Source organism: Schistocerca nitens, chromosome 2 (genome assembly GCF_023898315.1).
Source record: "Schistocerca nitens isolate TAMUIC-IGC-003100 chromosome 2, iqSchNite1.1, whole genome shotgun sequence".
Classification (NCBI taxonomy): Eukaryota; Metazoa; Arthropoda; class Insecta; order Orthoptera; family Acrididae; genus Schistocerca; species Schistocerca nitens.
In genome coordinates, this window is record NC_064615.1 from 377,638,090 (window position 1) to 377,663,412 (window position 25,323).

Consider the following 25,323-nt stretch of genomic DNA (forward strand, 5'->3'; position numbering starts at 1 on the left):
CCAAGGCCGAAATACGTAAAAAATTTAATTTAAATAATTTTCAGAGTCATAAATGTTATTAATCAGTTTGAATTTATCGGCATGAGAGGGTTGCTAAAGTTCACGTAATTTTAAATGTACTTAATTCTGTCTAAATGAATTTTTATTACCACACGTAAAAAAAGGGATTCTACAACAAAGTTCGTACTGAAAGAGTAAATAACAAAAATATTTAAAGCCATTTCTTCCCCATTTTCATCCATCCATTTTACATAACAATTTTTTTTTCATCAAAGGGTTTGAATAGGAGAATGCTGCTTTCGTTGTTTGGTCTTCTTAGGGTACCAGAGGTTTCTGCCTGAAACCATTTTTTTAAAGTACCAGTGCCTTTGCATGAAACCACCGATGCTTTCGCAAGACAGAGACGTCTAGTGGTAGAGTGAGGTACTACTACGAAAGTAGTCACTTACAGTGTTCCAATCAACATTCGGCACGGAGGTTGTGCTACGTGATTCTAGTGGATAATGATGAGTGTTTCTTTTTTAGTAATCGTATTAAGGAAGTAATTGACAGTGGAATAAGTACATATAAGGTTACTGTAATGTGAATTTGGGGTTGTACTACTGCTTTTATGAGCGGTGTGCAACTTGTGCTTATGATATCAATTAATTAAATTTTAGGCCCATATTTGCTTGTTATTTAGAACTATAATTTGTTTTAGGCATTATGAATTCATGGAAATTTCGAGATGAGGGATTGTGTCTAGTAAAAATGCGGAATTTTTTCCAAATACATCTCATGACATGACTGGTGGTTGAAAACTGTATGTTCCAGAGGTCCTGAAGTGAAACCTTCTCCTTAAAAAAGTTGGTTCTTAAATTTTTGCCACTCTCTTATCGTTTATTATGATAATAAAGGTTAATTTGGGGCAAAATTTAAAATTATATTCCAAACTTAAACCACTTCCATAAAATAATTGATTGTTTAGTGTTTGCCAATGTCTTCCTGTATTTGCTACTTACTATGATGATAAAAGTCAGTTTTGTGAAAAATTTAAAATTTTTAAAAATAATATTGGTTCTCAAAGTTTTAAACTCTCATACAGAATCAGGCCATATATTTGCTTCGTCGTGTTTGAGTCAAGAAACGAATTTGTTTGCAGGAAGACAAGTATCCACACGGAGGATGGAACATCATGTAGAGCAAAAAATGGCTCTAAGCACTATGGGAGGTAACATCTGAGGTCATTAGTCCCCTAGACTTAGAACTACTTATACCTAACTAACCTAAGGACATCACACACATCCATGCACGAGCCAGGATTCGAACCTGCGGCCGTAGCAGCAGCGTGGTTCCGGACTGAAGAGTCTAGAACCGCTCGGCCACAGCGGTCGTCTCATGTAGAGCACTATAGATCCTGTGCACAGCAATGATAATTACTGCTGAGTAAAACGAACATTGGCACGTTGCCATTCTGTAAATGGCAGTTACAGAGCTATGTTTCGAAACAGAGTGAATATAAGAAAAAACTGCAAGCTTTGAACCAGTTTTTCACGTCAGAGAAAGCTTTTTGGCTTACAAATAAGCGGCCGGTGTGGCCGAGCGGTTCTACGCGTTTCAGTCTGGAACCGCGCGACCGCTACGGTCGCAGGTTCGAATCCTGCCTCGGGCACGGATTTGCGTGATGTCCTTAGATTAGTTCGGTTCAAGTAGTTCTAAGTTCTAGGGGACTGATGACCTCAGCTGTTAAGTCCCATAGTGCTCAGAGCCATTTGAACCATTTGAACTTAGAAATAATGAATGAGACGCAGAACTGACGCCAACATGAAGATGCCTTGTAGGTAAGGCGAAACGCGTTTGGGTGCAAAAGTAAATTAAAAAAAATAGGTGCAGCGTGCAAAAGGCGTCTTTCCTTTAAACTATAGCAATTTATATATAGCTGCTGCAAAAATGGCCACCGCAAGAGACATGTTAAAATTTCGCCCTGGAGTTACTGTGTTAATAAACAGCAGTGTAATTTTATAGACAGAAGAGAATTGGTTAAAGAAGAATGAACGAAGTACTGCATCAGTCTCCCACCAACAAATGGGTTACGTTATCACTTTTAAGAAAGCGAATCGCTTAGTATCTCTGCTTCCCCATCTGTTTCCTAGTAGGCCTTCATAATTCCATTTGAGATATCTTATTCAAGAAATGAATTAAAAATATTTCTTGAGGGTATTTTTGTTCGGTCATTACAACTACAAAAATGTGTGATTATTTTCACCAGATGCATTTCGACTTATTGAGGTGAAGCATCATCAGTAGTCTGAAATTATGTTATTTACATTTTGATTTGTTTTAAGATGAAAATGGTTCAAATGGTTCTGAGCACTACGGGACTTAACTTCTGAGGTCATCAGTCCCCTAGAACTTAGAACTACTTAAACCTAACTAACCTAAGGACATCACACACATCGATGCCCGAGGCAGGATTCGAACCTGCGACCGTAGCAGTCGCGCGGTTCCAGACTGTAGCGCCTAGAACCGCTCGGCCACTCCTGCCGGCTTTTAAGATCGAAAAACAATTCATTAGAATATAATGATTTGTACTTAAGGTGATTTTCGCTTGATTTCTCGCTTACATCGGGAACTGCGGTCTGTTAACACGCCGTTGATGGTTTCCTGCACTACAGACCGCTGATTTTGGTCCAATTTTTAGCTGTTCTGCAGCACTATGCGTTTCTTATGTTTTTCACTGCACACTTTTAGACGCACCACTATTTTTGTTTGTTTTTGTACTTCTAAGTATGTGTTGAGGTTTGTGCTTGGTCGTGTTGCCAACGTAACCTTTCCACTACTTTGTCTTTGACCTACAACCTTGTTTTCCTTTCCTTTTTTCATTAGATTATTGTATTTGTGTAATTCTATTTAATTATATTGAAGTGTATTTTTATACACAGGGAAGGAGTAGTGATGGAGGATTTTTTGGGTTGGGGAAAGGAGAAACCATGATGAGTGGACGTAAGTGTATAGTAGTGTGATGGAGTGTGAGTTAGAGGAGAAGGGTAAGGTAAAAGACAAACTAGTATGTGAATAACATATAAAGAAGAAGGAAATTTTAGATTTTAACATTGTCTTCTTGCATGGAATGAAACCATTTTGGTATCACAATATTATTTCAAGAGATAGATGAATAATAATTTTTTCCCTTTATAATGACGATATAGGGTAACATACGGGAGGGCGCGCTAATCATCGTCTCCTGGCTTTATATGTTAAATTATGATGCTAGGTTGTTTTTTATAAAAACTGTTAACATTTCTCATAAAGTAAAACTATTATTTCCTAGTTATAAAAATGTTATCAGTAAATGACAGTGGGTGAGGTAGCACCATACCAAACTAACAGCTAGTCTACTAAGGTGTCCTATTGACCACTAAATATTATATTTGTTAGCTTGATTGAGTCGTTCAAGTGAAACAATACACACATAGGCTGCCATATCAATGAGCCTATTTGTTCCTCACTGTTTGACTTTCCTGTAAGAAGTAGTTCGTTCCTTTTGACACAATACTGTATGACAATAACAGTTACGTTTAGTGACAAGGTAAGTCTATAATCATGTAAGTACTTGTAATATGGACATGCATACCGTACATAAATATTTTCTGTACGATATGTACTTCATAATTTTTGGCGTGTGGAACGGGTAGATCAGCTCGAAACCGGTAACCATAGCAACTGAGACGAACAAAATAAAAATTTATCAAATTTTCTCACTGCTGTTAGTGTTAAATATGTAATCTGCAAAGATGTAACACGAGAAATAGAGAATACCTGATCTGTAAGTTGAGCAGGAAATTCATAAACCTGGAATGCAGACCGTGCCAGCTGAACTATTTATTTGCACCAAGCAGAGTTCTTATTTCTTTTAAGTGTCCGCCCCCGGTAGCTGAGTGGTGCTGGCACGGTAGCTCAGCGTGTTCGGTCTGAGGGTTAGCTGCCCTCTGTAATAAAAATAAAAATATATAAAAAAAACAGGATTAACCGATCAACGACGAACTGAAACGGGTGTCTTACGACGTCCGCCTCGAGCAGATGCAACGAACGAAAGTGAACAAAATGAGATTAAAAGAAAGTGGTCAGCGCGACAGAATGTCAATCCCAAGGGCCCGGGATCGATTCCCGGCTGGGTCGGAGATTTTCGCCGCTCAGGGCCTGGGTGTTGTGTTGACCTAATCATCATCATTTCATCCCCATCGACGCGCAAGTCGCCCAAGTGGCGTGAAATAGAAAGACTTGCACCCGGCGAACGGTCTACCCGACGGCAGGCCCTAGTCACACAATTCATTTAAGTGAGCACGTTTACGAATGTGGTTATCAGTTGACATTTTTCACCAAACAATCACTGAATTCTGAGCTATGGATCTAAAGAAAATTCTCAAAATCAAATGGCGTGAACTGCCTACCACTGCACTTTCCTACATAAATCTGCCGAAAGTATTCTCTTGCTAATTCGAACAACAGGTTGACCCTGGATAAACTACATAGAATACAACATCCTTGATTGTGACAGTTTCAACAACAACGATGAATTAGACAAGAATGACAATCTGAAATTAAGTCACACACATAGAATATGACATCCGCCAAGAAAATTCTCAAAAACGAAGCAAAATTCATTCCCTTTGACCGCGAGGCAATGAGAGACGGAGCAAATCAATGGTGTCCTTTCCAAACTAAGCATCGAGACATTTGAATTAAGAGAAAAAAACCTTAATCCGGTTTGTGGGACGGGCATTTCAGTCTCTGTGCTTTTGAACAGGGGTGCAATGTTTTAACACACCGTCATTTCATGCGAAAAGAAAATGCTTTGTTTCAGAGCAGCTATGAAAAACTACTTCAGACCTCAATGAGTAGTAATTATTGCAGGAATTTATTATCTACTGGCCAGTAATAAAGTCATTAATCATTAAGTGACAGCATCACGTCACGGATTAATTATTAGGTCTACAACTCTGCTTCTGCCGTTTTGCAATAGACGGCAGTAGTGGCAAGTGGAGTTCAGGTGGTTGGTCATAGGTGTAATACAATAAGCTTAGGCATCTGTAAACATAGTGCCATAAAAATATTAGTCGATTTGTGACTGCATCATAAGGTTATTCTCGATTAAGTACGTCAACTTACGTACCCATTTCTCGCCATTTGCGGGAAGTTTTAATTTTCTGCTTTAACATGAAGAAATCTGCGGCTGTGGCTCTTAAAATGCTGGGTAGGACAAATGGTGAGGGAACTATTACTGGAAGAACGTGCAGAGAATGTTTTCAACGCCTTAAGAACGGTGATTTTGATGTCGAAGTCCGACATGTCGGTGGAAGGTAGAACGTTTTCGTAGCTACTGAAACAGACGAAGACACTCACAGGTCATCATTATCGAAAGCAATTGATGCGTTCGAACCCAGCACTGAAACACAAACGGCCACAATACAGCAATAGACACGTAAACGTAATTTTGCAGCAGGTCAGTGCTCGACCCCATGTCGCAAAACCCCTCAAAATATACACTCCTGGAAATGGAAAAAAGAACACATTGACACCGGTGTGTCAGACGCACCATACTTGCTCTGGACACTGCGAGAGGGCTGTACAAGCAATGATCACACGCAGAGCACAGCGGACACACCAGGAACAACGGTGTTGGCCGTCAAATGGCGCTACCTGCGCAGCATTTGTGCACCGCCGCCGTCAGTGTCAGCCAGTTTGCCGTGGCATACGGAGCTCCATCGCAGTCTTTAACACTGGTAGCATGCCGCGACAGCGTGGACGTGAACCGTATAAGCAGTTGACGGACTTTGAGCGAGGGCGTATAGTGGGCATGCAGGAGGCCGGGTGGACGTACCGCCGAATTGCTCAACACGTGAGGCGTGAGGTCTCCACAGTACATCGATGTTGTCGCCAGTGGTCGGCGGAAGGTGCACGTGCCCGTCGACCTGGGACCGGACCGCAGCGACGCACGGATGCACGCCAAGACCGTAGGATCCTACGCAGTGCCGTAGGGGACCGCACCGCCACTTCCCAGCAAATTAGGGACACTGTTGCTCCTGGGGTATCGGTGAGGACCATTCGCAACCGTCTCCATGAAGCTGGGCTACAGTCCCGCACACCGTTAGGCCGTCTTCCGCTCACGCCCCAACATCGTGCAGCCCGCCTCCAGTGGTGTCGCGACAGGCGTGAATGGAGGGACGAATGGAGACGTGTCGTCTTCAGCGATGAGAGTCGCTTCTGCCTTGGTGCCAATGATGGTCGTATGCGTGTTTGGCGCCGTGCAGGTGAGCGCCACAATCAGGACTGCATACGACCGAGGCACACAGGGCCAACACCCGGTATCATGGTGTGGGGAGCGATCTCCTACACTGGCCGTACACCACTAGTGATCGTCGAGGGGACACTGAATAGTGCACGGTACATCCAAACCGTCATCGAACCCATCGTTCTACCATTCCTAGACCGGCAAGGGAACTTGCTGTTCCAACAGGACAATGCACGTCCGCATGTATCCCGTGCCACCCAACGTGCTCTAGAAGGTGTAAGTCAACTACCCTGGCCAGCAAGATCTCCGGATCTGTCCCCCATTGAGCATGTTTGGGACTGGATGAAGCGTCGTCTCACGCGGTCTGCACGTCCAGCACGAACGCTGGTCCAACTGAGGCGCCAGGTGGAAATGGCATGGCAAGCCGTTCCACAGGACTACATCCAGCATCTCTACGATCGTCTCCATGGGAGAATAGCAGCCTGCATTGCTGCGAAAGGTGGATATACACTGTACTAGTTCCGACATTGTGCATGCTCTGTTGCCTGTGTCTATGTGCCTGTGGTTGTGTCAGTGTGATCATGTGATGTATCTGACCCCAGGAATGTGTCAATAAAGTTTCCCCTTCCTGGGACAATGAATTCACGGTGTTCTTATTTCAATTTCCAGGAGTGTACATGGAAACGTTGAAATGAGAAATCGTATCCCTATCGCCGTATTCTCCGTACGTTGCTCTCTCTGACTACCACCTTTTTCGATCAGTGGCATACAGGTTGGCTGACCAGCACTTCCGATCATATGAACAAGTGCAAAATTGAATCGATTCATGGATCCCCACAAAAGACGCCCAGTTCTTCCACCATGGGATTCATATGCTACCGAAAGATGGGAGAATGTAGTGGCCAGCGATGGGAAATACTGTGAATCATAATTTTTTTGTAAGTTTTTCACACTAAAGCCCCGAACTTCGAGAAAAAACGGCGGAAGCAAAGTTGTAGACCTATCATCAATTTACTACTAGCGAGATTACTTTTTATTTTCACCAATTCTGATGAAGTGGACGTACACAACCTCAAACTGCCCATGATACCGAAACTAGGGTAGTGGATCGGCCTTTATTTGATCGACAACGAACTTAATGGCAAAAAAATTGTTATTAAACCCTGCACCCTAGTGAAAGAGTGTAGGCTGTTTTCAATAACTTGCCAGCAACCATATAAAGCTTAACAACCAATGAAATACAGTTTAAGAGAAGCCTAAAGTAATTATTGGTGGCCAACTCCTTCTATTCCATCGATGAATTTCTCAATAGAACCATATATAGGGTGTAACAAAAAGGTACGGCCAAACTATCAGGAAGCATTCCTCACACACAAAGAAATAAAATATGTTATGTGGACATGTGTCCGCAAACACTTACTTTCCATGTTAGAGCTCATTTTATTACTTCTCTTCAAATCACATTAATCATGGAATGGAAACACACAGCAACAGAACGTACCAGCGTGACTTCAAACACTTTGTTACAGGAAATGGTCAAAATGTCCTCCGTTAGCGAGGATACATGGAATCCCTGATGCGCTGATGCAGCCCTGGAGAATGGCGTATTGTATCACATCCGTCCACAATACGAGCACGAAGAGTCTCTACATTTGGTACCGGGGTTGCGTAGACAAGAGCTTTCAAATGCCCCCATAAATGAAAGTCAAGAGGGTTGAGGTCAGGAGAGCGTGGAGGCCATGGAATTGGTCCGCCTCTACCAATCCATCGGTCACCGAATCTCTTGTTGAGAAGCGTACGAACACTTCGACTGAAATGTGCAGGAGCTCCACCGTGCATGATCCACATGTTGTGTCGTACATGTAAAGGTACGTGTTCTAGCGGCACAGGTAGAGTATCCCGTATGAAATCATGATAACGTGCTCCACTGAGCGTAGGTGAAAGAACATGGGGCCCAATCAAGACATCACCAACAATGCCTGCCCAAACCTTCACAGAAAATCTGTGTTGATGACGTGATTGCACAATTGCGTGCGGATTCTAGTCAGCCCACACATATTGATTGTGAAAATTTACATTTTGATCACGTTGTAATGAAGCCTCATCCGTAAAGAGAACATTTGCACTGAAATGAGGATTGACACAATGTTGGATGAACCATTCGCAGAAGTGTACCCGTGGAGGCCAATCAGCTGCTGATAGTGCCTGCACACTCTGTACATGGTACGGAAACAACTGGTTCTCCCGTAGCACTCTCCATACAGTGACGTGGTCAACGTTACCTTGTACAGCAGCAACTTCTCTGACGCTGACATTAGGGTTATCGTCAACTGCACGAAGAATTGCCTCGTCCATTGCAGGTGTCCTCGTCGTTCTAGGTCTTCCCCAGTCGCGAGTCATAGGCTGGAATGTTCCGTGTTCCTTAAGACGCCGATCAATTGCCTCGAACGTTTTCCTGTCGGGACACCTTCGTTCTGGAAATCTGTCTCGATACAAACGTAGCGCGCCAAGACTATTGCCCCGAGCCATTCCATACATCAAATGGGCATCTGCCAACTCCGCATTTGTAAACATTGCACTGACTGCAAAACCACGTTGGTGATGAACACTAACCTGTTGATGCTACGTACTGATGTGCTTGATGCTATTACTGTAGAGCAATGAGTCGCACGTCAACACAAGCACCGAAGTCAACATTACCTTCCCTCAATTGGGCCAACTGGCGGTGAATCGAGGAAGTACAGTACATACTGACGAAACTAAAATGAGCTCTAACATGGAAATTAAGCGTTTCCGGACACATGTCCATATAACATCTTTTCTTTATTTGTGTGTGAGGTATGTTTCCTGAAAGTTTGGCCGTACCTTTTTGTAATACCCTGTATATATAGTACTATAAGTACAATCTAACTTCTGCACCATTTCAGTGCAGTAATGTGTTCATTGTAAATAAGTATTTTTTTTTAATTTTAAATTCAGTGCATTAATGCGATCTTAGCAAATGAGTGTTTGTAAAATGATTCTTTCATATAGTGTCCACTAAAAAAAATGACGATCATTCCACTTGGTACCTGTGGAAGGTAGATTAGCTTCTTTGTTTCAGTTGTAAATATTTGTCATGTATTATTGTTTTTCTGACATGTTCTACATCCTAGAGGACCTCCTCACTACGGATCAATTGGAATGAAAGTAAATCTAATCTAATCTAATAGCCGCAACCGTTGAGATCGTCTTCGAACTAACACATGCGGCTCTTCCTCCGTATGTCCGCTACTGATTTGTTCTCACTTCACGCTTCACGTTGCCTGCGTGGTGGCTTCTGGTTGTGTAGAGTTAAATTCCGATGTAACTTGGTCATACAAAGGCATATATTAGAAAGTGGAAAGTACAGTTTTGAAAGGTATGACTCTTTATGAAAGACTCTTCATTAGTCTCTGTTCTCTATTGTGGGATTCATTTCCCCACATGGATAGTTGTAGCCACACTGCTGTTGTTCAGGCGAGAGGTAATAAAAAAACAGACACGTATTTTCTAGATTCAAATCGAATAAAACGGAGAACTTAAAACAATACAAGTTGACCATTCTACACAGAACAGCCAAAGAAACTGACATACCCGCCTAATATCGTGTAGGGCCCCGGTGAGCACGCAGAAGTACCGCAACGGGACGTGGCATAGACTTGACGAATGTCTGAAGTAGTGCTGGAGGGAACTGACACCATGAATCCTGCAGGGATGTCCATAAATCCGTAAATCTGAACAACACATTGCAAGGCATCCCAGATATGCTGAATAATGTTCATGTCTGGGGAGTTTGGTGGCCAGGGGAAGTGTTTAAACTCAGAAGAGTGTTCCTGGAGCCACTCTGTAGCAATTCTGGACGTGTTGGGTGTCACATTGTCCTGTTGGAATTGCCCAAGTCCGTCTGAATACACAATGGACATGAATGGATGCAGGTGATCAGACAGGATGCTTACTTACGTGTCACTTGTCAGAATCGTATCTACACGTATCAGGGGTCCTATATCACTCCAACTGCACACGCCCTACACCATTACAGACGCTCCACCAGCTTGAACAGTCCCCTGCTGACATGCAGGGTCCATGGAGCCATACCCGTACACGTCCATCCGCTCGATACAATTTGAAACGAGACTCGTCCGAACAGGCAACATGTTTCCAGTCATCAACAGGCCAATGTCGGTACTGACGAGTCCAGACGGAACGTAAAGCTTTGTGTCGAGTATTCATCAAGGGTGCACGAATGGGCCTTCTGCTCCGAAAGCCGACATCGATGATGTTTCGTTGAATGGTTCGGACGCTGACACTTGTTGATGGCCTGGCATTGAAATCTGCATCAATTTGCGGAAGGGTTTCACTTCTGTCACTTTGAACGATTCTCTTCCGTGGCCGTTGTTCCCGTTCTTAAAGGATCCTTTTCCGGTCGCAGCGATGTCGGAGATTGGTGTTTTACCGGATTCCTGATATTCACAGTACGCTCGTGAAATGGTCGTACGGGAAAATCCCCACTTCATCGCTAGCTCGGAGATGCTGTGTTCCATCGCTTCTACGCCGGCTACAACATCACGTTGAAACTCACTTAAATCTTGATGACCCGCCAGTGTAGCAGCAGTAACCGATCTTACAACTGCGCCCGGCACTTGTTGCCTTGCATAGGCGTTGCCGACCGCAGCGTCGTATTCTGCCTGTTTACATGCCTCTGTATTTGAATACGCATGCCTATACCAGTTTCTTCGGCGCTTCACTGTACATGGTACTAGTATTAAAAACACACAGAAGGAGATGACGCGGCTCGTGCTGCAGGGTGATTCAAAAAGAATACCACAAGTTTAGGAATTTAAAACTCTGCAACGACAAAAGGCAGAGCTAAGCACTATCTGTCGGCGAATTAAGGGAGCTATAAAGTTTCATTTAGTTGTACATTTGTTCGCTTGAGGCGCTGTTGACTAGGCGTCAGCGTCAGTTGATGCTAAGATGGCGACCGCTCAACAGAAAGCTTTTGGTGTTATTGAGTACGGCAGAAGTGAATCGACGACAGTTGTTCAGCGTGCATTTCGAACGAAGTATGGTGTTAAACCTCCTGATAGGTGGTGTATCAAACGTTGGTATAAACAGTTTACAGAGAATGGGTGTTTGTGCAAAGGGAAAAGTTCTGGACGGCCGAGAACGAGTGATGAAAATGTAGCACGCATCCAGCAAGCATTTGTTCGCAGCCCAGGAAAATCGACTCGCAGAGCTAGCAGAGAGCTGCAAATTCCACAATCAACTGTATGGAGAGTCCTACGAAAAAGGTTAGTTATGAAACCTTATCGTCTGAAATTGGTTCAAGCACTGTCTGCAGCAAATAAGATTAAAAGAATCGATTTCTGTGATTTTATCCTTGCTCAAATGGAAACAGATGAATCTTTCGTTTCAAAGATTGTGTTTAGTGATGAAGCAACTTTCCACACTAACGGGAAAGTCAACCGTCACAATGTCTGTATATGGGACACTGAGAATCCGCGGGAAACAACTCAGTATGAACGTGACTCGCCTAAGGTGAACGTTTTCTGTGCCATTTCAGCCAATAAAGTTTTTGGTCCCTTTTTCTTCGAAGGTGCTACTGTAACTGGACTACAGTATCTGGAGATGGTAGAGAATTGGCTGTTCCCTCAGCTCGAACAAGAAGCACAACAATTCATATTTCAGCAGGATGGAGCGCCACCACATTGGCACTTATCTGTCCGTAACTACCTGAACGTCAACTACCCGAGGCGATGGATCGGCCGCCAGGCAGCCCGTGACAGAGCACTTCATCACTGGCCTCCAAGAAGCCCTGATCTTACCCCCTGCGATTTTTTCTTATGGGGGTATGTTAAGGATATAACAGCAGGTAACCAAACTGTTACGGCTGATATGCTACAGAGAAAGTGGAACGAGTTGGAGTATCGGGTTGATATTGCTCGTCTGTCTGGAGGGGGCCATATTGAACATCTCTGAACTTGTTTTTGAGTGAAAAAAAACCTTTTTAAATACTCTTTGTAATGATGTATAACAGAAGGTTATATTATGTTTCTTTCATTAAATACACATTTTTAAAGTTGTGGTATTCTTTTTGAATCACCCTGTATGGTGTAAGATAAAAATTCTGATTCCGAGAACTCCTTGGATTTGAGCTCGAGCAATTGTTGTAAGGATTGGGAGGGAGTATTGCTATGAGAACACGGAACGACTGATAAGGCTGGGAGCACGGGAGACGATGTTGGGAAGTGTCTGGTTAGTGTGGAAAGGCACTGGGAGAAGCGAGGGTGGAGTTTAGCGCGATTAGTAGGCTGCAGTGGTACTGGAACCTTAATCCCACGAAGAGACTTGGTTAGTAAATAAGGAGGCTACGCTAGTTTGCGGTCGAGGATTTCAGTTTTGGAACAGTTACACGGGTTTCAGTGAGTGAGCTCGCCTGTTAGTGTCAGCTTTTGTCTCGAAACGAGTGTGTTATTCGTCTGACTGCTCGCTGGTGTGTGGCAAGTGTCTGCCGTGCGGTCGCCTGCCGACATGGGAAAGCACATAAATTCGAGAAGCAGGGCGGCGGCAGTGCGTGCGACCGGATGCAGCAGCGCCGTACAATGCAAGGATAGCAACCTGATCGCGCCGCAGGCTTGCGGTCTGTGTTCTTCTCTCCTCCGGACGGCCGCAACACCGTGAGACAGCCGGGACGCCTGCTTTCGCACCTCGCCAGCTCCTTCGCCGATCGCCGATCTTACCTCCGCGAGCACGTATCGGATACCGTACAACTAGTACCCGTCAGGGCATAGTAGTTTGAAGCTACTTCCTCCACGTATTAGGTTGGAGCATAAGTTCGTGGCGTGTTTGTTCTGCATGTTGGTATTCTGGTTGTTACTTGTTTACTTACTGACTCATTTTTTATTTGGCGTTCACTGTTGCTATATCTGTTCATATATTGTTATTCTGTCATTTGGAGATAGTGAGTGGAGCTTTGGAGGCTGGTAAATGGAGTAAAAAGTGGAGAAATCGGAACATTTCCCACGTGTTTTTCTGTTTGAGTTCAACAAGGGGTAACAGCAGCGGACGCAGCCGGAAACATCTGCGCTGTGTATGAGGATAATGCCACTGGATAAAGCACGGTAAGAAAATGGTTTTGTCCTTTTAAGGGAGATAGTCTTTACATTAGTGACTCTCCACGCTCCGGAAGACCTTCGAGGTTTAATGAAGGAATTAATCGACAATGATTCACTACAGTGTACTCCAGAACTGGCAAATGTGGGAACTGTGATCACTACATCATCGTGCGACATCTGCATGCAATGGGGAATGTTAAAAAATCGGGTGTATGGGTACCACATGCTCTAAGTGAAAATCACAAAACTCAGCGCGTAGCTGCCTATACTTTTATTTCTGCTTTCTCTTCATCAAATGGTTCAAATGGCTCTGAGCACTATGGGACTTAACTTCGGAGGTCATCAATCCCTTAGAATTTAGAACTACTTAAACCTAACCAACCTAAGGACATCACACACATCCATGCCCGAGGCAGGATTCGAACCTGCGACCGTAGCAGTCGCGCGGTTCCAGAGTGTAGCGCCTAGAACCGCTCGGTCACATCAGCCGGCTTTCTCGTCATCAATTGGCCCGTCAGCAACACCGACCATTCCTATCCTGTATCGTTACTGGTCACGAGGAATGGTATCTTTATGCTAACGTAAGGAGAGTAGTGGAATGGTTAGGTAAAGGAATGGCTGAGTCAAAAAGAAAAAAATAAAGAAAAGAAAAGAAAAAACAAGGCAGCAACACGCAATGCAAAGACCCGCGCGCATCCAAAACAGATACTGTAATGCATTTGGTGAAACAGCGACGGTGTGGTGTACTAAAATTTCTTCTCCGAGGTGTAACCATCACTGATGACGTTTACTGTAAACAACTGAGACGTCTTGCAGACGCAGTCCCAGAACAACAACCAGGAACACTACGTGACGTATGATACTCCGCAATAACGCTCTCCCGCGTTCTGCTAGACTGACAAAAAGAGCTGTACTGAACTTGGGTTGGTAAGTCATTCTGTACCAACGTTATTCACTTGATCGTGCGTCCTCAGATTTTCTCCTTTTCCGCTCTCTGTCGAGAAACCTTCAACAAACCCCCTTTCCGAATGAGAACGTGCCCTGGAGACGGTTCGCCTCAAAGCCACGTGATTCCTACAGTCGTGGAATCGAAAAGTTACTCCTATTGTTAATAGTGAAGGACACTATATTACTGATGACTAATGTTTCTGTTATGTGTATCCGTTGTATTTATTAAACTTACGCAAAAACACTACCAACTTATGTACCAACCCAAAATTACATGGTTAATGTCAGTAGCTCAGGTGCAAGTACATCAAGTCAGCATCTGGTCTCAATGAAGACATACTTCACACTTGTACTTTTTTACAGATCACCTATCGAGGGATATGACTCAGAGTTTCATTAGGTCATGCAGTTGTGCAATGCAGGGCCGAATACTTTTTTGAAACTTGAGGATGGTCAGATTCATGATTAAAATAACGAAGTACAGCTGTGTATTATACGATTCATATACATCTACGTGAATACTCTCGCAAATCATGCTCAAGTGCTGACGACAGGTTCATCGAAGCATGTTCATAATAATACCCTATTATTGCACAGCGCGTGGAAAAAGCGAACACCTACTGTATATCTTTTCGTGTGATTTCTGATTTTTTTTATTTTGTTGTGATGATGTTTTCTTCCTTTGTAAATCACCGTCATCAAAATATTTTCGCATTCAGAACAGAATGTCAGCAACGGCCTTACCGAAGTGGATACACCGGTTCCCGTGAGATCACCGAAGCTAAGCGCTGCCGGGCGTGGTCGGCACTTGGATGGGTGACTATCCAGGCCGCCATGCGCTGTTGCCATTTTTCGGGGTGCACTCAGCCTCGTGATGCTAATTGAGGAGCTACTCGACCGAATAGTAGCGGCTTCGGTCAAGAATACTATCTTACGACCGGGAGAGCGGTGTTTTTTTTTTTGTGGTTTTAGGGCGCACAACGTCAACGGTCATTAGCGCCCAGACTACGTTAGGAATGCACCGCGAGTTACAAGTTTAAAACAGCAACGAAACAGAAAACACGATGAAAGACATACTGACAGGCATAGGATTAAAAAAGAAAACAGCATAATCAAATGTCCTGTGAGAGGGTTGTCAAATTGATAAAATGAAGAACGCGAGCAGCTGCTCGTGGGTCATCCGCTAAAATGGCTTCTACAGTACATGGCAGGCCAAGATCGAGACGCAGGGTGTTAAAATCCGGACACGACGTTAAAATGTGGCGGACCGTCAGCAATTGCCCACATGGGCACAACGGCGCCGGCGCAGCCGTCAGCAGATGGCGATGGCTGAACCGGCAGTGGCCAATTCGCAACCGGGCCAAAACTACCTCCTCCCGCCGAGAAGGGCGTGAGGAGGACGCCCAAGCCACGGGAAGAGCTTTCAAGGCCCGAAGCTTGTTGTCTGGAAGTGCAGCCCAATCGGCATGCCACAGCGATACAATGCGCCGACAAATTACCCTGCTACAATCTGACGAAGGGACACAACAAGAAGCTGTCCGAGGCTGGAGGACCGCAGCCTTGGCCGCGGCATCTGCAGCTTCGTTCCCAGGGATACCGACATGGCCAGGAACCCACATAAAGCTAACCGGGGAACCGACGTCCCCCAGCTGCTGAAGAGAGCGTTGGATCCGGTGCACGAAAGGGTGAACCGGGTACGGATCACCGAGGCTCTGGATAGCGCTCAGGGAATCGGAGCAGATGACATATGCAGAATGTCGGTGGCGGCAGATGTAAAGGACAGCCTGGTAGAGGGCAAAGAGCTCAGCTGTGAAGACCGAACAATGGCCATGGAGCCGATATTTGAAACTTTGTGCCCCGACAATAAAAGAACACCCGACCCCGTCATTGGTCTTAGAGCCATCTGTATAAATGAAGGTCATATTAATGAACTTCGAACGAAGTTCGACAAAACGGGAGTGGTAGACTGAACCGGGGGTAACCTCCTTCGGGAGCGAGCAGAGGTCAAGGTGGACGCGAACCTGAGCCTGGAGCCAAGGTGGCGTGTGGCTCTCGCCCACTCGAAAGGTTGCAGGGAGTGAAAAATTAAGGTGTTGAAGGAGGCGACGAAAGCGAACTCCAGGGGGTAGCAGGGCGGAGACATACAACCCGTATTGACTGTCGAGAGAGTCATCAAAAAAGGAACGATAAGACGGGTGGTCGGGCATTGCCAGTAGCCGACAGGCATACCGACAAAGCAGTATATCGCGCCGGTAGGTGAGTGGCAACTCACCAGCGTCAGCATGAAGATTTTCGACGGGACTAGTATAAAACGCTCCGATCGCAAGTCGTAAACCCCGATTTTGTATGGAGTTGAGGCGGCGTAAGATGGATGGCCGTGCAGAGGAGTATACGAAGCTCCCATAATCCAGCTTGGAGCGGACGATCGACCGATAGAGGCGAAGTAGGACGGTTCGATCCGCTCCCCACGACATACCACTGAGAACACGGAGGACATTGAGAGAACGGGTACAACGGGCAGCCAAATAACACACATGTGGAGACCAACTAAGTTTCCTGTCAAATGTAAGACCTAAAAATTTTGTTGTCTCCAAGAATGGGAGAGCAACGGGACCGAGTCGTAAAGACGGTGGGAGAAACTCTTTGTAGCGCCAGAAGTTAATACAGACCGTCTTCTCGGCAGAAAAACGGAAGCCATTGGCGACACTCCAGGAGTAAAGACAGTCAAGAGAACGCTGAAGACAGCGCTCCAGGAAACACGTACGCTGCGCGCTGCAATAGATGGTAAAATCGTCCACGAAATGGGAGCCTGATACATCAGCTGGGAGGCAATCCATTATTGGATTGATCGCTATGGAGAAGAGAGCGACGCTCAAAACTGAGCCCTGTGGCACCCCATTCTCCTGGCGAAAGGTGTCTGACAGGACAGAACCCACACGTACCCTGAACTGTCGATCCATTAAAAAGGAACGAATAATAAGAGGGAGGCGACCGCGAAGGCCCCATGTATGCATGGTGCGGAGAATGCCCGCCCTCCAACAGGTGTCGTAAGCCTTCTCCAAATCAAAGAACACAGCCGCGGTCGGGCGCTTCCGCAAGAAGTTATTCATAATGAAGGTCGACAAGGTAACCAGATGGTCAACAGCAGATCGGCGCCTACGAAATCCACATTGTACATTGGCAAGGAGGCGTCGAGACTCGAGCAGCCAAACCAATCGAGAGTTAACCATGCGCTCCATCACTTTACAGACACAGCTGGTAAGCGAGATGAGTCGATAACGGGAAGGCAAGTGTTTGTCCTTCCCCGGCTTAGGAATCGGGACAACAATAGACTCGCGCCAGCATGCGGGAACATGTCCCTCAATCCAGATGCGATTGTAAGTGCGAAGAAGAAAACCTTTACCCGCAGGAGAAAGGTTCTTCAGCATCTGAATATGAATAGAATCAGGCCCTGGAGCGGAGGACCGTGATCGGCCAAGTGCGTTTTCGAGTTCCCGCATGGTGAATGGGGCATTATAACTTTCACGATTCGAGGAGCGGAAGTTAGGTGGCCTAGCCTCCTCTGCCTGTTTGCGGGGGAGGAAGGCAGGGTGGTAATGAGCGGAGCTCGAAACCTCTGAGAAAAAGCGGCCGAAGGCATTGGAGGCAGCCTCAGGGGCCACAAGGACGTCATTCGCGACCGTCAAGCCAGAAACTGGTGAGTGGACCTTAGTGCCAGATAGCAGGCGCAGGCTACCCCAGACAACCGAAGAAGGAGTAAAACTGTTGAAGGTGCTTGTGAAAGCAGCCCAGCTGGCTTTCTTGCTTTCTTTAATAATACGACGACACTGTGCACGTAATCGTTTATAATTGATACAATTCGCCACTGTAGGGTGGCGTTTAAAGGTGCGTAAAGCACGTCGACGAGCACGTAAAGCGTCTCTACATGCTGCGGTCCACCAGGGGACCGGTACGCGACGTGGAGAAGAAGTAGGGTGAGGGATGGAATACTCAGCAGCAGTGAGAATGACTTCCGTGAGGTGTGCGACCTGACTATCGCAGCTTGTGAATGTTTGATCCTGAAAGGTCGCCCTGGAAGAGAAGAGCCCCCAGTCTGCTTTGGAGATGTTCCAACTAGATGAGCACGGAGAGGGGGTATGCTGCAGGAGATGGATAACACACGGGAAGTGGTCGCTCGAATATGTATCAGAAAGTGCATACCACTCGAACCGGCGTGCAAGTTGGGGAGTACATATAGAGAGGTCTAAATGGGAATAGGTGTGAGATGTGTCCGAAAGAAAAGTAGGGGCGCCAGTATTGAGGCAGACAAGATTGAGCTGGTTGAAAAGGTCTGCTAACAGGGAGCCCCTCGGGCAGGATGCTGGAGAGCCCCAAAGGGGATGGTGGGCATTGAAGTCTCCAGTTAACAAAAATGGTGCAGGTAGCTGAGCAATAAGTTGCATCATGTCTGCCCTGGTAACGGCAGACGACGATGGAGTGTAAACGGTACAAATGGAAAATGTAAAAGTGGGGAGAGTAATGCGGATGGCAACTGCCTGCAGGCCGGTGTGCAACGTGATGGGATCGTAGTAAATATCACCCCGGACCAGCAACATAACCCCTCCATGAGCTGGGATACCTACCACAGGGGGTAGGTCAAAACGCACAGAGGTGTAGTGTGCCAAGGCAATTTGATCGCATGGGCGTAGCTTCGTTTCCTGGAGGGCTACGACGAGCGGACGGTGCAAGCGGAGCAGCAACTTCAAGTCCTCTCGGTTGGAGAGAATGCTGCGAATATTCCAGTGAATAAGTGCCATCGTAAGAAAAGAAAAAGGAAGATGAAAGAAGGGGTCACCTCGAAGGCCGCTGAGGGCCTGGCTTCGAGCGAGCACTGCCGCCGCTATCAGTAGGCGGACAGTCATCCTCCATTGGGTCTATAGGTTCATCGGCCATCTTGGAAAGATGGCCCGGAGGGGGAGCTTCCTCCGCCGGTGAACGGCCAGATGTTCGGCTACCAGTGGTGCGGCCAGGCGAAACGGATGACGGCCTGGGGTGGCAACCGCTGGGTGGCGCAGGAGAAGAAATGCGCCGTGGCGGAGAAGGAGAACTGTGCTTCCTATGAGCCTTCTTGGAAGGTCGTTTGGTGGAAGTACTGGTCGATGGCTGGGAGGTCGAGGTACGTAGGAAGTCTGCACGGGACGGTTCTTTCTTGAAGGCCCGTGCATCTGACTTCTGGGTCTTCGTCTTAGCAGAAGCAGATGAAGGGGCTTGTGTCTGTGGGGTGATGGGAGGAGGAGGGGACGTCGACCGCGCGATCTTTGCACTGGCCGAACGGACGACCGTGGTGCTGAAGGTCAGATCGCATGTCTGGGTTGCCACCTCCCTGGTAGTCCGAGGAGAGGCGAGGACAGTACTGTATTTCCCCGCTGGGAGCAGCGTGGGCTTCCTACTAGCCAATAGCTTGCGAGCAGCCGAGGTGGACACTTTCTCTTTGACCCGAATTTCTTGGATACAGCGTTCTTCCTTATAGACAGGACAGTCGCGGGAGGATGCGGCATGGTCACCCTGACAGTTCACTCAACGAGGAGACGGAGGTGGACAGTCACCCTCATGGGCATCCCTGCCACAAGTGACACATTTAGCCGCATTGGAACAAGACTGCCGAGTGTGATTGAAACGCTGACACTGGTAGCAGCGCGTAGGTGTCGGGACATAGGGGCGAACAGAAATAACCTCGTAGCCCGCTTTGATGCGCGATGGCAGCTGAACACTATCGAAGGTCAAGAAAAGTGTCCGGGTCGGTACAAGGTCGTTGTTGACCTTTTTCATGACCCTATGGACAGCCGTCACGCCCTGCTCAGCGAGGAAAGATTGAATCTCCTCGTCAGTCAAGCCGTCGAGGGATCTAGTATAGACCACACCACGAGACGAATTCAAAGTTCGGTGAGCCTCCACCCGGACAGGGAACGTGTACAAGAGTGTGGCCCGAAGCAGTTTTTGTGCCTGAAAGGCGCTCTCAGTTTCGAGTAATAAGGTACCGTTACGCAACCTGGTACAAGATTTGACAGATCCGGCTATGGCATCGACGCCCTTCTGGATAACGAAAGGGTTGACAGAGGAAAAATCCTTTCCGTCCTCAGATCGAGAAACGACGAGGAACTGTGGGGCAGGCGGTAGTACTTTTGTCACTGGTAGCTGGTCACGTTTCCGTTTTTGGGCAGAAGTCGAGAGAGATGGAGTGAAATCCATTGCGGAGGAATCCCCCATGATTGCCAGCGTCTCCGATGGCGCGCTCCTTCCTTGTGGGGACCCTCTCAGAGGGCACTTCCGCCTTAGGTGAATGTTTACACCTCAGGTCACACCTCCCGAGAAACAGACGGAGGGACCAATCGGCATGGTCAGAAGGTATCAGCTCAGGCAATCACCCCTCCCCGGGCCTGACCTTTACCAGGGGGTACGCGCGTGCCTTACATGTCTACCCAGGGCGGGGAATTACGCGTTACCCCGTCACCGGCTACGCGTGCGAACGCGTGGGTCGGCCTTCAGGCGCGCACAGGGAGGAAGGAAGAAGAGGAAAAAGGAGAGAGAGAGGGGGAGAGAGAGAGAGAGAGAGAGAGGACAGTGTCTCAAACGCCGAGGCGGAGACCAGAGAAGGCAAGGAGAAAAAGGCAAGGAGGAGAAGGCAAGGGAAAGAGTAAGGAAGACAGTGAGATGGAGAAGAACAAAGAAAGGAACAAACCAAAGGAAGGAAGAAACGAGAAGTGAAAAACCAAAAAGACCACAAATATAGGTCGTGGAACCGTCCGTCTCCGGACGCAGGCGCTAACTACCCCCTTGAGGGGGAATGGACTCCTTTTAGTCGCCTCTTACGACAGGCAGGAATACCTCGGGCCTATTGTAACCCCCGACCCGCAGGGGGGGGGGGGGGGGGGAGAGCGGTGTACTGACCCCACGCCCCTCCTATCCGCGTCCTCCACCGAGGATGAGACGGCGGTCGGATGGTCCCGGTAGGCCACTCGTGGCCTGAAGACGGATTGCTAAAAGAACAGAATATCGGGAGAAGATTTCGCCGCAACAGTAAACGCTTTTGTTTCAATGATGTCCACCCCAAATCGCCTATCATGTCCGTGACACAACATTTCTCGATAATACAAAACGTGCTGCTTTCTTACATTTTTTTTTTTACCTTTCTCGATGTACTCCATCAACCCTATCAAATAAGGTTCCGACACCGCGCAGCAGTACTCCAAAAGAGGACAGACAAGCGTAGTGTAGATAGTGTCCTTAGTAGATCTGCGGCATCTTCTAAGTGTTCTGCCAGTCTTCGGTTCGCCTTCCCCATAACATTTTCTGCGTGTTCTTTCCAGTTCAAGTCGTTTGTAGCTGTAATTCTTGCGTATTTAGTTGAATTTACGGCCTTCATATTTGTTTGATTCATCGTGTAATCAAAGTTTAACAAATTCCTTTTCACACTCATATGGATATCCTCACACTTTTCATTATTTAGGATCAACTGCCAATATTCGCACCATACAGGTATCTTTTCTAAATCGTTTCGCAATTTGTTTTGATCTTCTGATGACTCTACTAGACGATATATGACGACATCATCTGCATACAAACTAAGACGGCTGTCCAGATTGTCTCCTTAATGGTTTTATAGATAATGAATAACAGAGGGCCTATAACACTACCATGGGCAACGTCAGAAATCACTTATTTTTTACTCGATGACTTTACGTCAGTTACTACGAACTGTGACGTCTCTGAAAGAAAATCACGAATCCAGTCGCATAATTTGCTCGATATTCCATAAGCAAGCAATCTGATTACAAGCAGCTTGTGAGACATACTGTCAAAAGCCTTCTGGAAATCTAGAAACACGGAATCAATTAGAAACCCTAATCGATTCCATTCAACACTTCGTGTGAGTAAAGAAGGATATTTTCTAATCCCATGTTGACTGTATGTCAATAGACCGTTTGTAACCTCTGCCTCACTTATCGACCTTAATGACAGTGAAAAATTAAACCGCGTGTACCTAATGGAAACTTGGCAAAAGCAATCGTCACCGAAGTTAATCTGTCGGTAAAGACGGAGGAAAGGGTTACATCTATATGAAAGGAAAAATTCAAATGAAAGTGGTGGAAATTAATAAAGAAAGTAAATGTGCGGCCGTTACGTTAACAATCAACTAGCGGTAATTAGATATTTGAGATTTGGGGGAAATTATGGTCGCCAGTCCTATGGACAATTACTATAGTAACTGAAAAAGAAAGGTTATTACACATATAATTAGCAGTAGAAGCGTGGCAGCTGAAGGTTGACACGTGTAGTGTGAAAACTGAAAGTTTGTCAGAAGTAATAAATTTCGCTACACTCTGACTTAATTTAGCAAAAGAATTAATAAAACCGGAAAATTGAAAGTTAATTTAGTGACTGAAATTAATAGTGAGCTTTGATTCAGAAGCACATCGAAATTCAGTAAAATACGGTTAGTCTTGGGCTACCTCAACAATCATTTCAAATGCTACTTGAATCCACGCAATTTAGAAATAAGAGATTTAACTTTGAACTTGAACTAAATGATTCTGAACAATTAACAATAGTAAAATTTAGTATGTACCAAGCTGAGATGCAGTCACAGGTAAGCTAAAATATGCTAACAAAACTCGCACTCTTAATTTGTGCTTGTGTAATCTAAATATTGAAGCCAGCTGTGAATACCTTAACTGAACTTTGAAATTAAAGCAGTGAAATCGAATGCTATTACTTTAATGCTGGCGTTTGAATTTCAACGACACTCGGGTTCATTCCAGAAAAGGAGGGGCCCTGCTTGGTAATGCAATTGGGACAATGAGCAACAAAGGTTCATGCTAAGTTGCTGTAATTTTGTGATGCAACAATTTTAAATGCTGATATCTGCCATACAGTTCTAAAACTTTACGTGCTTCCTGTCTTCCTTGTTGGTTGATTGAAGGTTTGAAGTCGTCGGTCGAGGAGGTGGCGACAGTCACTCATTGTCGGCCGTCGCTGTTGCAGAAGCTGGATGTTGGCGCGCCTTCTTCTCGACACGGTCACCAGGCGAAACGGGCTCTTGATGTGCGCCAGCTAATGCTTCCCGTCCGCGACACCGTGTCAGAAACTAACATAGCAAGTCGAGCGCAATTACATGCTGCCAAACCCCGAACGCGCGGCAACTCGCGGGAGCGTTGCACAACACACCTGCTCCACTGCACTACTCCAGCCAGACTCTCTCTGCCCGCGCTCCTTGCGGCTGAGTTCACACTACCAAAGATCCTAAACGCTTTCGTTCTCCACACGACCTATCGATGTATTCGTTCGATAGTATAGTTTTCCCTAGGCCAGACCCAGCGTATAAATACAAATAATATTCACAAAACAAACCAATTATACATCGACATAAATGCATATATATGCAAATAGTAAAACAATTACAATATACAAAGACACAGAAATGTTATATCTTCAGGTAACAAAATAAGGAAAAAAATTTGCAGTGCAATATGTGGAAATAGGAGGATATGCATTTCCTGCGTTACACGTTCTCTTCGAGATAATTCATAATGGTCGAACACAATATATGTTCCTAAATCCTGCTGCATATCGATGTTAATGATATGGGTCTGCCTTTTTGAATATTTGTGTAACCTGTGAAAGTTAAATATTGTATCAGCATACTCTGAAAGGAACCTAACTGGTATACAGTCAGGACCGGAAGACTTGCTTGTATTAAGCTGTTTCTAATACGAGGGTATACACTTCTAAGTTACTCAGTTTGGCAGCTGTTCTTGACTCGGATTCTGGAATTTTTACTTCGTGTTCTTTGATGGAGGGATTTCAGAAGTCTGTGTTTAGTGGCTCTGCTTAAACAGCACTGTCATCGATAGTATTTTCACTGCTATTGCGCAGAGATGGCATTGACTAGGTCTTTGCGCTAGCATACTTTACATATGACCAGAATCTCTTTGGATTTTCTGCCAGGTCTCGAGGCAAAGTTTCGTTGTGGTAACTACTATAAATAAATAGCACTGAAGTTTGCGCTAAATTTCCACCTACTGTAAAAAATGGCCAACCTAAGGGAGTTTGCGTTTCTTTCAATTCGACATGCTTTTTTCCTTGTTTCTGCAACGGTGTTATGACATGTTTTGTGTACCAAGGGGGATCAGTTCCGTCGTTTATTGATTTATTTGGAATGAAACTCACAATTGCTATCGATACTACTCCTTCGAATTCAAGCCATATGTGGCCTACACTTCTTTGTTGATTCGGAACGAGTGGAGATCGATCTCAGGAAGGCGTCAAACTAAATTTTATCTGCTTTTTTTTAATAGTTATATTTTTCGTTTATTTTTAGAGGATTTGGGAGTTCAGTCTCGCTACAACAACGCTGCGTGTACTAATCCCTGTATCCGTTTTGATGCTTGTTATAGCTCAGGATTATTTGGTGCTAAGGGGTGTTCTCAAAACCGTTTACTATTGGAGTGAGCTCATTAACTAATTGCTCGAAATAATTTTCAGAGAATACATTTAGCACAATGTCGGATGATGTTTTATCCATACCTCCAGATTTAAACACGTGTTTTCACCAACACATCGAGGGTAAATTAACGTCAGCACCAACTATGAGTCGGCTACATGATTGATATTAGACTCAAGTTTTGTTTTGAACCTTTCAGCAATTGTACATCTGAGTTGGGAGGTCGCTAAAAGGATCCAATTATTATTTTATTACGGTTGCTAAGAATGACCTCTACGCATACTGTCTGCAAGGAACTATGTACTTCAGTGTCGCTACAAGATATACTACTTCTAGCAGCAACGAACACGCCACTACCAATTGTATTTAGTCTATCCTTTCCGAACACCGTTATGTCCTTCGCAAAAATGTCGGCTGAATTTATCTCCAGCTTTAGCCACCTTTCACTGCCTATAACGATTTGGGCATCAGTGCTTTGTATTAGCACT